General features: G+C 33.7%; 1 pseudogene; it reads left to right on the top strand.

Moving 5' to 3' along the window:
- Positions 1-9,018: 9,018 nt before the first annotated feature.
- LOC139874586 (nuclear transport factor 2-like) overlaps positions 9,019-14,349 on the top strand; it is a 102,451-nt pseudogene continuing 97,120 nt past the window's right edge.

The raw sequence follows: 14,349 nt of genomic DNA, 5'->3' as shown, positions 1-14,349 counted from the left end.
CACCCGGATCACCTACCCTAGGTGGAGGTTTTGGTGGAACTGTCTTCACCGGGTTTATATTTACGGCTTTTGTTTCTTGCACTTTCTTATTCTTTTTCTTCTTCTTCTTTCCAGAGGTATCACAATCTTTATTACTTATCACTTGCTCATACTCAACTCCTTTTCTTGGAAACGGGATGGGTGGTTTGTATGGTGCCACCACTGGCTTTACATACTCGGGTGGTGGTGGTGTAACTTCTTCATTGTTACTCTCATCTAAAACCTTCCCATCTTCTGGTGCTGGTTTTTCAGAATTCGTTGAAACCATATTAACATTCTCATTCCGAGGATTTACTTCAGTATTACTCGGTAGCTTTCCTTGTTCCCTCTCACTCATCATGCTAGCAAGAGTACCTATGTGTTTTTCAAGATTCAAAATGGAAGCTTGTTGAGTTCTTAATGACTGATCAAATCTCTCGTTCGTTTGGGTTTGAGTTTCAATAAATTGTGTTTGAGATTCAACTAGCTTGAATACCACGTCTTCCATATTTGACTTTTTCTCTTCGGTTTGTTGTGGTGGTTTATACAAGCCATGTCTTTGTGGATTGAAAGTGTTGTTTTGAGTTGGTTGGTTATTCGAACCTTGTTGGTTATACGAGTTGTTGTTGGGTCCATTTGGATTGTAAAGAATGTTTTGATTTCGATTGAAGTTTATCCTTGGCGGTTGATAATTATTTTGATAATTATTTCCAGGCCTTTGGTTCATGTAGGAAACATTCTCTCGTTGTTCCATCGTTGGTTCAATGTGACAATCTTTCAATAAGTGTGGTCCACCGCATTGCTCACAACTGATTCGTATTGCGTGAATATCTTTATTCATCTTTTCCATTCGTCTTTCGAAAGCATCTATTTTTGCGGAAACGGAATCAAAGTCAGGGCTAGAATCGGCTCTAGCCGCTTTAGATGATCGAAAGATATCTTTTTCTTGGTGCCACTCATGCGAGTGGGAGGCTGTGTTATCAATAATTTTGTAAGCTTCAGTTGCGGTTTTCTTCATAATGGATCCACCAGCGGTTATGTCGATGTCTTTTCGTGTGGCGATGTCTACGCCTTTATAGAAGATTTGTACTATTTGAAAAGTATCTAATCCGTGTTGAGGACATCCTCTCAACATCCTTCCGAATCTTGTCCACGCCTCATATAATGTTTCATTTGGATTTTGCGCGAACGTAACAATTTCTCCTTGAAGTCTCACGGCTTTGGATGCCGGAAAGAATCGTTTAAGAAATTTTTCAACTAAAACATCCCATGTGTCAATCGCCCCTTCAGGTAACGATTCTAACCAATCTTTGGCTTCTCCCTTTAAAGTCCAGGGAAACAACATGAGATAGATCTGCTCATCTTCCACTTCTCGGATTTTGAATAGTGTACAAATTCTTTTAAACGTACGAAGGTGTTCGTTAGGATCTTCATTCGGTGCACCACTGAATTGGCATTGGTTAGTTACCATGTGTAGAATTTGTCCTTTGATTTCATAATCTGGCGCATTAACTTCTGGCTTAATAATGGCGTGACCTTGGCCAGTGCGCTTAGCTCTCATTCGTTCTTCCATACTTAGAGGTTCTAGATTTTCCATGATTGGAAGTGTTGTATCTGAATCACTAGAGGTTTCTGATTTAATGGTTTCTTCCTCAACAATCTCTGTTTGAATGATTGGTGGTTCCGGAGGAATAATTAATGGATCAGGGTCTCGGAATTGTCCCTGAGTATTCTCCGGATTCTCAATTGTGATATTGGTTTCAAAAACTGGATTATCGGAAATTTGAGTTGAAGTACTCGGTCGACTTGATGACGAGTCTAAAGAAAAATCAACGGCAGCTATATTTGTTAAACGATGTCTTGATCGAGTTACAGGTGGTGAACGTACAAAAGGTGGTGAACGTCTTGCTCGGTGCATTCACTGAATATCCTATTAGTTTTAAAAAGGAAAGAAAAATTATAATAAGTTATCCAACCAATAGACTTTTCTGATTTTGCCCACGTTTCGAATAGCCAAAAGATGCAGCAGAGGGGCAGGATTCGTTTGGTCTCAATATAATTGAGTACTGTTTGGCTCCAATAACCCGGTCCACGTACAAATCCAACTATTACTACGAACCAGAAAATTTTGATGTCTATCAATTTAACCACTTAAAATAAATTTTCGTAATTTTAAGAAATTTAGAGAAGAAGTAGAAAAAAATTCTAAGTCCTAAAAACTAGAATGGCGAGAAATAAGAAAGAAATAGATTGCGCGTCGAAAAATGTCGAAAAATAAAAGGTCGAAAAATAGGCGTCGAAAAATAAAAATAAGAAAGTAGTGCGAAATACGGCGTCGTAAAATTCTAAAGCACCTAAAACTTAGTCTAAGGAATAAGCACTTAAGGGATTTTACGGCAAAGCCTAAAAATTCTAGAAGTAAAAATAACTATGGCAAAACTAAACTTAATACTAAAAGTTGCGACTATAGTCTAAAAATCTAAAGGTAATAAAACTAAAAAAAAACATTTTTTTTTTTATAGACAAAATTTTAAAAATATATATATTTTTTTTTTTAATAATTTTTTTTTTTTTTTTTTTTTTTTTACGTTTTTTTTTTTTTTTTTTTTTTTTTTTTTTTACGTTTTTGTTTTTTTTTTTTTTTACGTTTTTTTTTTTTTTTACGTTTTTTTTTTTTTTTTTTTTTTTTTTTTTTTTTTTTTAAAAACGATTTTTTTTTACAAATTAATAATTTTTTTATAATTATAATTTTTTTTAAAACTTTTTTTTTTTTTTTTTAATTCATTTACTATTCATGAATAGTAAATGAAAATAAATTAATTAATTTACTATTCACATGAAAGCGACATGATAGCAATTATTAATTATAAGTTACATAATATACCCCTGAAGTATTTAATAAATACGACTTTTTTTTTTTAAAATTTACGTAAATTTTTGATTCTTAAATATTTTTATATTATTATATTCTATTTCAATATTATTATATTATTATATTCTATTTCAATATTATTATATTATTATATTTTATTTCAATATTATTATAATTAAAAATATAGCGTTTTAGCGCTCCCCGGCAGCGGCGCCAAAAACTTGATGATGTAGCGTGAGGGTACGAAATAGTATTATTTTTAATACAAAATACTACAAAATATGACACAAGTTTTATTAATTTACGGATGGGATATACCTAAACCTTGCTACAACACTATAGGCAGTGTACCTAATCGTAGAGTAGTGTAGTTTTTAGTAAGTCCGGTTCGTTCCACAGGGAGCTGGTGAAGTTAACACTATATTATTAAGTTTATTTGTAAAAATATATATATAAATAAGTAGTAGTATTATTATAAAATGGGGGTTTTACCGTTTAATGACCGGTTTGTCGATTTTAAGCGTAAAAATAAATGACAAAAATTAAAGTGCGTAAAATAAATTGCGATAAATAAAATGACAGAAAATAAAATTGCGAGTAATAAAATGACAGTAAATAAAGATACGATGAGAAATATAATAAAAGAATTATGCTTATTTAAACTTCCGTAATCATGATGTTTGACGTGTTAATTTTAATTTATTACCATGGGTTAATTGTCCTTTGTCCTGGTTTATTTGATACGTCTATCTGGTTTTTGTCCATAATAGTTCATCGGTCATAAATATAAAGTGCGAGTATCCTCGTCAAATTACCCTTATACCCGAAGTCAAATATTCCAACTGATTAAGGATTTAAACTGTGACGCAGTTATCACTTCTGTCAACAATTACACCAGTTATCACTGTATGTAATCCACCCCTGTTTTAATTAGTTTATGAATATTAATTCATCCACTTGATCAGAATGAATAATCAATTACCCAACCCAATTGATTAATTAAATGATTATAACAGATTCCATATGAACATCACTAAATAGGACAACCATAATCATTATTAATTATTAGGTTAATTAATTTGAAGATAGGTTCGACAGACTCCAATGAGTTGTCACTCAATTAGACAATACCCCCCATCTATTAATAGCCCATAGTTCAATTTCCACAAGTGTCGTTCTTTTGTTCAAACCCCAATTATGGTACAAAGCCCAATTACCCAATTTTAGTAATTAGCCCAACATCATGATTACTTCATTTTAAATAAGCATAATAACGACTTAGCTACGAGACATTAATGTAAAAAGGTTGAACATAACTTACAATGATTAAAAATAGCGTAGCGTTACACGGACAGAATTTCGACTTACACACTCAAACGATCTCTATCATAAATCTTATTATTATCATAATTTAAAATTAAAATTAAGATTATTGTTATATCTTATTAAGTTAACATTATGATAGAGATATAGAATATAGATATTGATAGATAGAAAAATAAGAAAAAGATAGAAGAAGAAAAAGATCGAAAGAAAAATCTTCCTCTTCATCGTAATACATCGTTCCTTTTATAGGAAAATTAGAATTCAAATTTTCATTTACGACCCCTGAACTATGCTCAATTAACAACTTTTTATTATTTAATATTATTCTTATTATGAATTATTTAAATATTATATTTTATTCTTGTGCATAGTTGACTCGTAATTTTTACACCGTTGCGTCGAGCGCTGAAAGTTGGTTCATGCCTCGGTTCCGGATTTTCGAACGTCCTTTCGTACAATTTTATATCTTGTACTTTGTGTTTTGTAACTTGTACTCTTGTCATTTTTAGACGTTCTTCATCAATAAATTGAACCTTTTGAATTGTATCTTGTACATTTGAGCTTTTTGGACGTTTTGGTCTTTCAAATCTTCGTTTTTGTCTTTAAATCTTCATTTTCGAGCGATTTGCGTCTTTCGTCTTCGCACTTATTTATTTAACTATTACAACTAAAAATAAGGAAATTACATTTAAAAACTTTACATATTGGAACGATATTGCTACAAAATATATGTTCATTTGGAGCACTATCATTATTATTATTATTATTATTATTATTATTATTATTATCATTATTATTATTATTCTTATGTTACCAGTATAAATATTAGAATTATGATTAACATGATTAGTTATGACTTAAATATATGTATATTATTATTAACAAAGTAATCCTAAGTATAAGATGGTACATAATAATGATAATTATGATTAAAATATAATTTTCATATATATAAAACTAACGTTGATAAAGATAAATGTATTATTATTAACATTATTATTAGAATTATAATTTTTATTAAAATTATTATTATTATAAGTATTAAGCATTATTATTTTTATTATTATCATTAACACATTATTATTAATAATATTATTATCATTATTATAATTATTAACATTATTATTATTATTATGACTACGAACATAAAGAATATAGATATAAATAATAACATGAAAATGATTAAGTTACAATGAATTATTATTATTATCATTATTTTAGTATGATTATAATTTTTAACAAACAAATGATATTTATATAAAAATATATATTTTTACATGTATCATAACTATATTAATATACATATTGTTTTAAAATGAAATGTTATTATTATAAAATATTAATTAAATTACATATGATAGATAAACATATGTTAATATAATCATATATATAAATATTAATTAGTTATCTAAAGTATATAAAATAATTAAAAACTAATTTAATTATTAATATCACATACAAATTATTAAGTATATTGATATTAATATATATATATATATATACTTGCTTAGTTGTTATTATAAGTCTTAATATATGCACAAATGATATAGGTTCGTGAATCCGAGGTCAACCCTACACTTGTTCTATGACGTCATATGTATTTTTACTACAAAATACAGTATGTGAGTTCATTTGAATCCCTTTTACTCTTTACATTTTTGGGCTGAGAATACATGCAAATGCTTTATTAACTGTTTTACAATATTTATATGCGTGAGTTCATTTGCTCCCTTTTACTCTTTACATTTCTGGGACTGAGAATACATGCACTGTTTTTACAACTGCTTTATTAAATGCTTTTGAAATATATTTTTGAACTGCGAATACATGAAATGCTTTTATAAATGTTTGACGAGATAGACACAAACAAAACATTCCTCGAATGAATTATTATGTAGACAGGAGTTCTGCGAATTATTATTGAATTATGTGGACATGATAATTGCCACTATTGAATTATGTAGACATGATAATTGTCACCGTTGAAATATGTGGACATGATAATTGCCACCATTGAATTATGTGGACATGATAATTGCCACCAATTGATGTGAATATTATGTATCGAGAGAATGATTTTATACACAGGTTATGTGTATGTTATTTTGTGCACGAAATATGTGTACGGTTACTAAGATTTATGAAATATGTTTTCGTACACGAGAAATGTGTACTGTATTTAAAAGATATCGCATGTACATTACAGGTGGGTATAGGATTCGGGCCCATTTGTACCATGCTGGATTTAAATCTTGTGGTCTATCAAAATTACAGAATTTTTATTGTTTTATGATAAACTTATGAACTCACCAACCTTTTGGTTGACACTTTTAAGCATGTTTATTCTCAGGTATGAAAGAAATCTTCCGCTGTGCATTTGCTCATATTACATGGAGTCGTTTATGGCATATAGAAGTCAGTTCATCGCGATGGTACCAGATGTTGAAAGCTTCGTCCGGGTGGATAAGGACGGGTCCTTTCAAAACGTGTACGCAGTACGCAGTTCGTTAAAAGCGTCAAGTAACACTAACGGTCATAAAGGCTTTCGAGGGTTAAGTTAAGTATCCTACGTACTTAATGATACGTTTTAACATATAAACGAAAGTAATCAACATGTAGGGAGTCCCCAGAGTATAATTTAGCTCAGTACGCACAAATACACAGTTTCGCGAAAACACAAAGCACAAAAGCAAGTCAAAAAAGTCGGGTCGTTACACCTCCCCACATCAACACCACTCCTTCATCAACCTACTGCAACTTTGTGTTTGTTCAAGCTCATTTTACAATCTAAAATCAACCTAAACATTCTTCTCATACCTAAAATCCAAAATCAACCTAAACATTATTGCTCATACCAACAATAAAATCGATGAACCAATAATAAATTTCTAATTTAAAGTCTTGCTCTACTTTTGGTGTCAACAATAAATTCGTAGTTCAATCGATATCAATAATTTAAACAGTAGATTCAACGGCTCGATTCCGTATGAACGTATCATTATGTCTAATGTGTAACCGCATTATCACCGGAGATGATGGGTCAACCGCAACTGGTAGCAGTAGTGACTTTTAAAATTACGGATATATGAACGAACAAGATAATATCCGAAAACCTAATGATAAAAACGATAAAGAAAATAACGTCGCTTCAGATCTAAATCCGTCGCTGAACATCATTTGCAGTTTCCTTCTTCTCCAGCGAGGCAATAGGTTAGGTGTAACAAGTGTTGCATCTGTTGGTTTTGTTGATAAGTGTGACTCATTCTTCAAAATAGAAGCGTGATCTTGTGCGCAAATTTGATTTTTGGTTCTGAGTTTCTTCTTGTAAAAGAAATAGATATTTACAAACATGATTTAAAAGATTTATGAGAATTAATTAACACATTTAGATTTGGGTATTATGAATTTTGGTAAGGATGGAGATGGAGAAAACTAACGCTTGTTATACAGAGAGTTTAACAGAAGTTAAGGCAGACACTAATTTGAGACGTTTTTGGCATTTAAGGATGATTAATGCATGCAGTTTTATGAACACATGGACCATTTGGGCAATTTTGACAAAAAAAAAACAATATACATATTTCGTAAAATTATTTATTTTATATTAGATATTATTTTTGTTGTAAGTTCATTAATATTTTAATTTTAATACAGGCTATGCGTTAAAAAAAAAGGGTGGGCCTCCATATTTTTTCTGTATGTCTTTTTGATTCACCCTGTTTTTTTTCATGAATCTTTTTTCCCAAGTTTTACCATCTTCAGTTTTCACCTTGAACTTTAGACACGTTTCGCCATTTGCCCCTCAACTTACGCCTAAATTATGTTTAGCTAATCATATACTTCGTATTACTTTCAAAATATGAATAATATCAGATTGAGATATTAATAATAATACATCAAACTTTGAGTCTTTTCACGCCCATAAATGTATACCATGTTTCTAAAATTACAATTACAATGCTTGTGAAGCGTATAATCGTTAGTGATTCATTGCAACTTGTAACTTTCAAACTTTGTAAGTGCTTTTTGATCATTACGCCACATAATTCGATTATGTGATTATGTGGCGTCATAAATCGCATCAAGGGATATTCCAGTAATATTTATAGATTTGGTCTATAGCTCGTCCTAAATTCTTAAACTAATGTATCTTGCACTAAATTTATTAAATAACAATGGTTAAACTTGAGTTGTTGAGGGTGGCTGAGCACCACTCAGTCCCCCCTTGTCTCCGCCACTGTATCTATTTATATGAAAAACAGCGACAAAAATAACACGTGGCAACAGCTGATCAGCCATTTCAATTGTCAGTCTTTATACACATTTCAAAAATAACGTTTTGTATTCTTTCCAAACTAAATAGCGCTACGATGTCGTCATAAAATTGGTTATGCATCCGCACAAAAATAACAACGATATCTACACATGAAATGTACTCGTTGCAACGTGTGCAGACCTTTCTATTATTTATTACGGAGTAGTTTATATAAAAATCAAGTAGCAACTGGTTAATTAGTTACCACTTATTTAACTTTAAAACGTAACACTATCCAAAGGTAAACATAGTACAAGTACATTACATTTCACCACCTAGCCCATAACTGATACTCTTTATCTTTAAATTTAGATAGGTAAAACCCATCGTCTTTAATCAGCCAATATATATTATGCTTATGCGTTCCAGAAATCGGGGAAGTAAAATATCTTGCAATTAAATGATTGAACACGAATAAAAAACTTTTTCTATTTCCAAACGAAATATATATTTCGAAAGTCGTGGTGTTGAAGATATCCTCACAGAAATGAAGAAAATACTCCTGCCTATAAGTGAGGTTATGGTATCCAAGATCATCTTTATTCGACTTCACATGAATGGAAATTGGTATATGAGTATTAGATTGGATACCATTCACGACATGAAGGTTCCAACATCTTACTAAAAAATTACAACCAGAACTTATGGAAATATAATGGGCACATTGTTGGGTTTATTAGTGGGTTTTCAATATGATGAAGCTTTAACCCAAAGTCTAAAGCCCAACAATTTAGGCCCAAATGGTTTGTTGACTCGGTCAAACATTTGAGGACATTATTTTGAATTGTGTCCAGCTATCTTCAATTGATACGAGAGAGAGAGATCAGATTGAGATCAAGAAAAAGAGTGAAAAAAACTCCATTTCCGTCTACAGTGACAGCAGGACAGAAAAGAGACAATCCCCGGAGATCTAACCGTTGGATCTTCATCAAATTTGGGCTGTGTCTTCCTGACATCAGTGTCAAGGTTTTTAACCGTTGAATTCGTCTAAAGAGGTCTGTAGCTCAAGTTACAGCAGGTCGAACAGTAGCAGAATTTTGGATGATGTTATTACTCTTTTGTCTTTAATTTCTTCATATACTTGTTGATTATTGTTGTTCAAGAGTATGATGATGTTGTATACCTCTAGTTGATCTAGAGAAGGATTATTGTATTGCTCTCCTTGTTGATGATAGTAGAATTTAAGTGGCTTACGAGTCCCGTGGTTTTTACTCTCGATTTTGAGGGGTTTTCCACGTAAAAAGTCTCGTGTGTATTGTGTGTGCTTTGTTATTTCGTATTTGCTGATTTGGGACAGAATTGGGGCTGATTTGTGGTGATTGTGGTATACCTTATTTGTTAGTTTCCTCACGGGTTCATACGGGTCGGGAAATGCTTGTCAAACGGGTTTGTTTTCGCTTTGTAGTTTGCCCGTTGTGACCATTTTCCCATCAAATTGGTATCTAGAGCTAGGTTATTTGATTTGACTTGTGTGAAAGATGGAAGCTAATACAAGTAAGATGATTAGTTTAAATGGTTCAAATTATCATGTTTGGAAAGGTAAAATGGAGGATCTTCTTTATGTGAAAGATTATTATTTGCCTGTTTTTACTGAGGATAAACCTGAGGAAAAATCTGATGCTAAATGGAAAATTTTGCATAGACAGGTATGTGGGTATATTCGGCAGTGGGTTGATGATAATGTAGTGAACCATATTATTGGGGAGACTGATGCTAAAGCCTTATGGAAAAAGCTTGAGCAGTTATATGAACGAAAGACTGGGAATAACAAGTTGTTCTTAATTAAGCAGATGATGGCTTTGAAGTACCATGATGGGACTCCTATTACAGATCACCTAAATGCATATCAGGGTATTATAAATCAGCTTGCGGGTATGGGTATCAAGTTTGAGGATGAGATTCAGGGTCTCTGGTTACTTGGTACATTACCGGACTCTTGGGAGACTTTTAGGACATCTTTGTCCAACTCTGCACCGAATGGTACTATCACCATGGAATTGGCTAAGGGTAGTATTTTGAATGAAGAGATGAGAAGAAAGTCACAAGGTTCCTCTTCACAGTCATATATCTTGGTCACAGAAACGCGGGGGAGAAGTCATAGTAGAGGTCAGGGTAAAAGAGGCAATCATCGTAGCAGCTCACGCAAAGGCAAATTTGCTAATGTTGAGTGTTATAATTGTCATGAAAAGGGGCACACAAAGTGGTATTGTCCAAAGTTGAAGAATGAGAAGAAAAAGGCATATGACAAGAATAAACAAAAGAAAAGTGATGGTGGTGATGATGATAAGGTTGAAGTTAACGCTATCACAGATGAGTTCTTTGTTTGTATTGATTATGATATGATCAATCTTACTCATGATGACATATTGTTGATAATGGTGCTACATGTCATGTTGCAATTTGTAGAGATCACTTCTCATCTTACACTCCAGGTGACTATGGATTTGCTAGGATGGGTAATGCCGGGTTATCAAAGATCGTTGGTATTGGAGATGTTTGTTTGAAATTTGACACGGGAATGGAGTTAGTTTTGAATAATGTAAAACATGTTCCGGATATGAGACTTAATGTTATTTCAACAGGCATTCTTGATGATGATGGTTATTATAACGGTTTTGGTAATGGTATTTGGAAACTAACTCTTGGTTCTATGATAGTGGGAAGAGGCAAGAAAGACTCAAGATTATACATCACGCGTCCGAAGATCATCCAGAACATTGTTAACGCAGTGGACAATATTGATTCTACTGAGTTGTGGCATAAAAGACTTGGCCACATGAGTGAAAAGGGGATGTCTATCTTGTTTAAGAAGAATGTGTTGTCGGGTGTTAGTGATATTAATTTGAGTAAGTGTTCTCACTGTTTGGTAGGGAAACAGACCAGAGTTGCGTTTAAGAGTCATTCTCCTTTTCGAATGGAGAACATACTTGATCTAGTTCATTCGGATGTTTGTGGGCCTATGAAGACTAGGACACTTGGTGGATGTTCCTACTTTGTTACATTCATCGATGATCATTCCAGGAAGGTGTGGGTTTATACCTTAAAGTCAAAGGATCAAGTATTTGAAAAGTTTAAGGAATTTCATACACTAGTTGAAAGGCAAACGGGGAAGAAACTCAAGTGTATTCGGACTGATAATGGCGGTGAATACATTGGCAGATTTGATGCTTATTGTAAGGAGAATGGTATTCGACATCAAAAGACTCCACCAAAGACACCTCAGTTGAATGGCTTAGCAGAGAGGATGAACAAAACTTTGGTTGAGAGAGTTAGATGTTTGCTTTCACATGCAGGGTTGTCCGATTCCTTTTGGGGTGAGGCTTTAAATACGGTACTTCATATTATTAATCTAACCCCTTGTGTTCCTTTGCATTTTGATGTTCCTTACAGGGTTTGGAGCGGCAAAGATGTTTCTTACCGTCATTTACGAGTTTTTGGATGTAAAGCTTTTGTTCATGTTCCCAAAGATGAGAGGTCAAAGCTTGATATGAAGACTAAGCCATGTGTATTCCTCGGCTATGGTGAAGATGATTTTGGGTACAGGTTATATGATCCAGTTCAGAAGAAACTTGTACGAAGTCGAGATGTTGTTTTTACAGAAGATCAGGTGTTAAAAGATGTTGAGAAGACAGATTCAGTTCCTCAACCTAGTACTGATCTTGTTGATTTGGATCCAGTTACTCCACAACATGTTGGAGATGATGTTCAGAATGATGAACATGGTACTGATGTTGGTGATGCTCCGGAGCAGGTAGAGATTCCAGTACCAGATGTGCCCCCATTTATCCCACTTAGGCGGTCTACCCGAGACCGTCATCCTTCTGTTAGATATTCTGCTGATGAGTATGTATTAGTTACTGATGGGGGAGAGCCAGAATGTTATTCAGAAGCAATGAAAGATGAGCATAAGAAAGAGTGGGGTGAAGCTATGCAAGATGAGATGAATTCTTTGCATGAGAACAATACTTATGAGCTGGTGAAGTTACCTAAATGCAAGAGAGCTTTGAGAAAAAAATGGGTATTCAAAGTGAAGACTGATGAGCTTACTTCACAACCAAGGTACAAAGCTAGGTTAGTTGTTAAAGGATTTAGCCAGAAAAGAGGTATTGATTTTGATGAGATTTTCTCTCTGGTCGTGAAGATGGGATCTATTCGAGTAGTTCTTGGGTTAGCTGCTAGTCTTGATCTTGAGGTTGAACAGATGGATGTCAAGACTGCTTTTCTTCACGGTGATTTGGATAAGGAAATCTACATGATGCAACCTGAAGGTTTTCGGGTTAAAGGTAAAGAAAATTATGTTTGTAGACTTCAGAAAAGTCTATATGGGTTGAAGCAAGCACCGAGACAGTGGTATAAGAAGTTTGAGTCGGTTATAGGAAAGCAAGGCTACCGAAAGACAACTTCAGATCATTGTATTTTCTTTCAGAGGTTTGGTGATGATGATTTCATTATATTGTTGTTATACGTTGATGATATGTTGATTGTTGGTAAAAATATGAAAAGAATTGCGCAGTTGAAGCGAGAATTGAGCAAGTCTTTTGCTATGAAAGACTTAGGACCAGCAAAACAGATTCTTGGCATTCGGATTTTTAGAGATAGAGGTGCTAAGACGTTACATATATCACAAGAGCAATACATTGAAAAGGTGCTTAGTAGATTCAACATGGAGAATGCTAAAGTGGTTAGTTCTCCTATTACTAACAACTTTAAGCTAACAGATAGAGATTGCCCTACTTCAAAGGAGGATGTTGAGGAGATGGATAAAGTTCCATATGGTTCAGCGGTTGGTAGCTTGATGTATGCTATGGTGTGTACTAGGCCTGATATAGCTCATACGGTAGGTGTTGTTAGTCGGTTTATGTCAAATCCGGGTAAGAAGCATTGGGAAGCAGTTAAATGGATTATGAGATACTTACGAGGTACTTCAAAGCTGGGTATCACATTTGGAAATGGAAAGCCGATGCTTGTTGGTTATACAGACTCAGATATGGCAGGAAACAAAGATAACATGAAATCCACTTCTGGATATTTGATGACTTTCGCAGGGGGAGCAGTTTCATGGCAATCAAGGTTACAAAAGTGTGTTGCATTGTCTACAACCGAGGCTGAGTATATGGCAGCAACAGAAGCGTGCAAAGAACTACTGTGGATGAAAAGATTTCTACAAGACCTTGGGTTTAAGCAATCACGATATGTGGTTCTTTGTGATAATGAGAGTGCGATTCATTTGGCTAGAAATTCTATGTATCATAAGCGGACAAAACATATAGATGTGCGGTATCATTGGATTAGAGAACGTCTTGAAGATGGCTCGTTTGAACTTGATAAAGTTCACACCGATGATAATGGTTCCGACATGTTTACAAAGGCTTTAGCAAGTGAGAAGCTCAAGGTATGTTGCTCGATCGCCGGGATGGCGAACTCTTCCTCATAATTGGAAAGGGGGAGATTTGTTGGGTTTATTAGTGGGTTTCCAATATGATGAAGCTTTAACCCAAAGTCTAAAGCCCAACAATTTAGGCCCAAATGGTTTGTTGACTCGGTCAAACATTTGAGGGCATTATTTTGAATTGTGTCCAGCTATCTTCAATTGATACGAGAGAGAGAGATCAGATTGAGATCAAGAAAAAGAGTGAAAAAAACTCCATTTCTGTCTACAGTGACAGCCGGACAGAAAAGAGACGATCCCCGGAGATCTAACCGTTGGATCTTCATCAAATTTGGTCTGTGTCTTCCTGACATCAGTGCCAAGGTTTTCAACCGTTGAATTCATCTAAAGAGGTCTGTAGCTCAAGTTACAGCAGATCGAACAGTAGCA

The sequence above is a fragment of the Rutidosis leptorrhynchoides genome, chromosome 11, assembly GCF_046630445.1.
Source record: "Rutidosis leptorrhynchoides isolate AG116_Rl617_1_P2 chromosome 11, CSIRO_AGI_Rlap_v1, whole genome shotgun sequence".
Lineage (NCBI taxonomy): Eukaryota > Viridiplantae > Streptophyta > Magnoliopsida > Asterales > Asteraceae > Rutidosis > Rutidosis leptorrhynchoides.
This window is presented reverse-complemented; position numbering and strand designations above follow the sequence as displayed.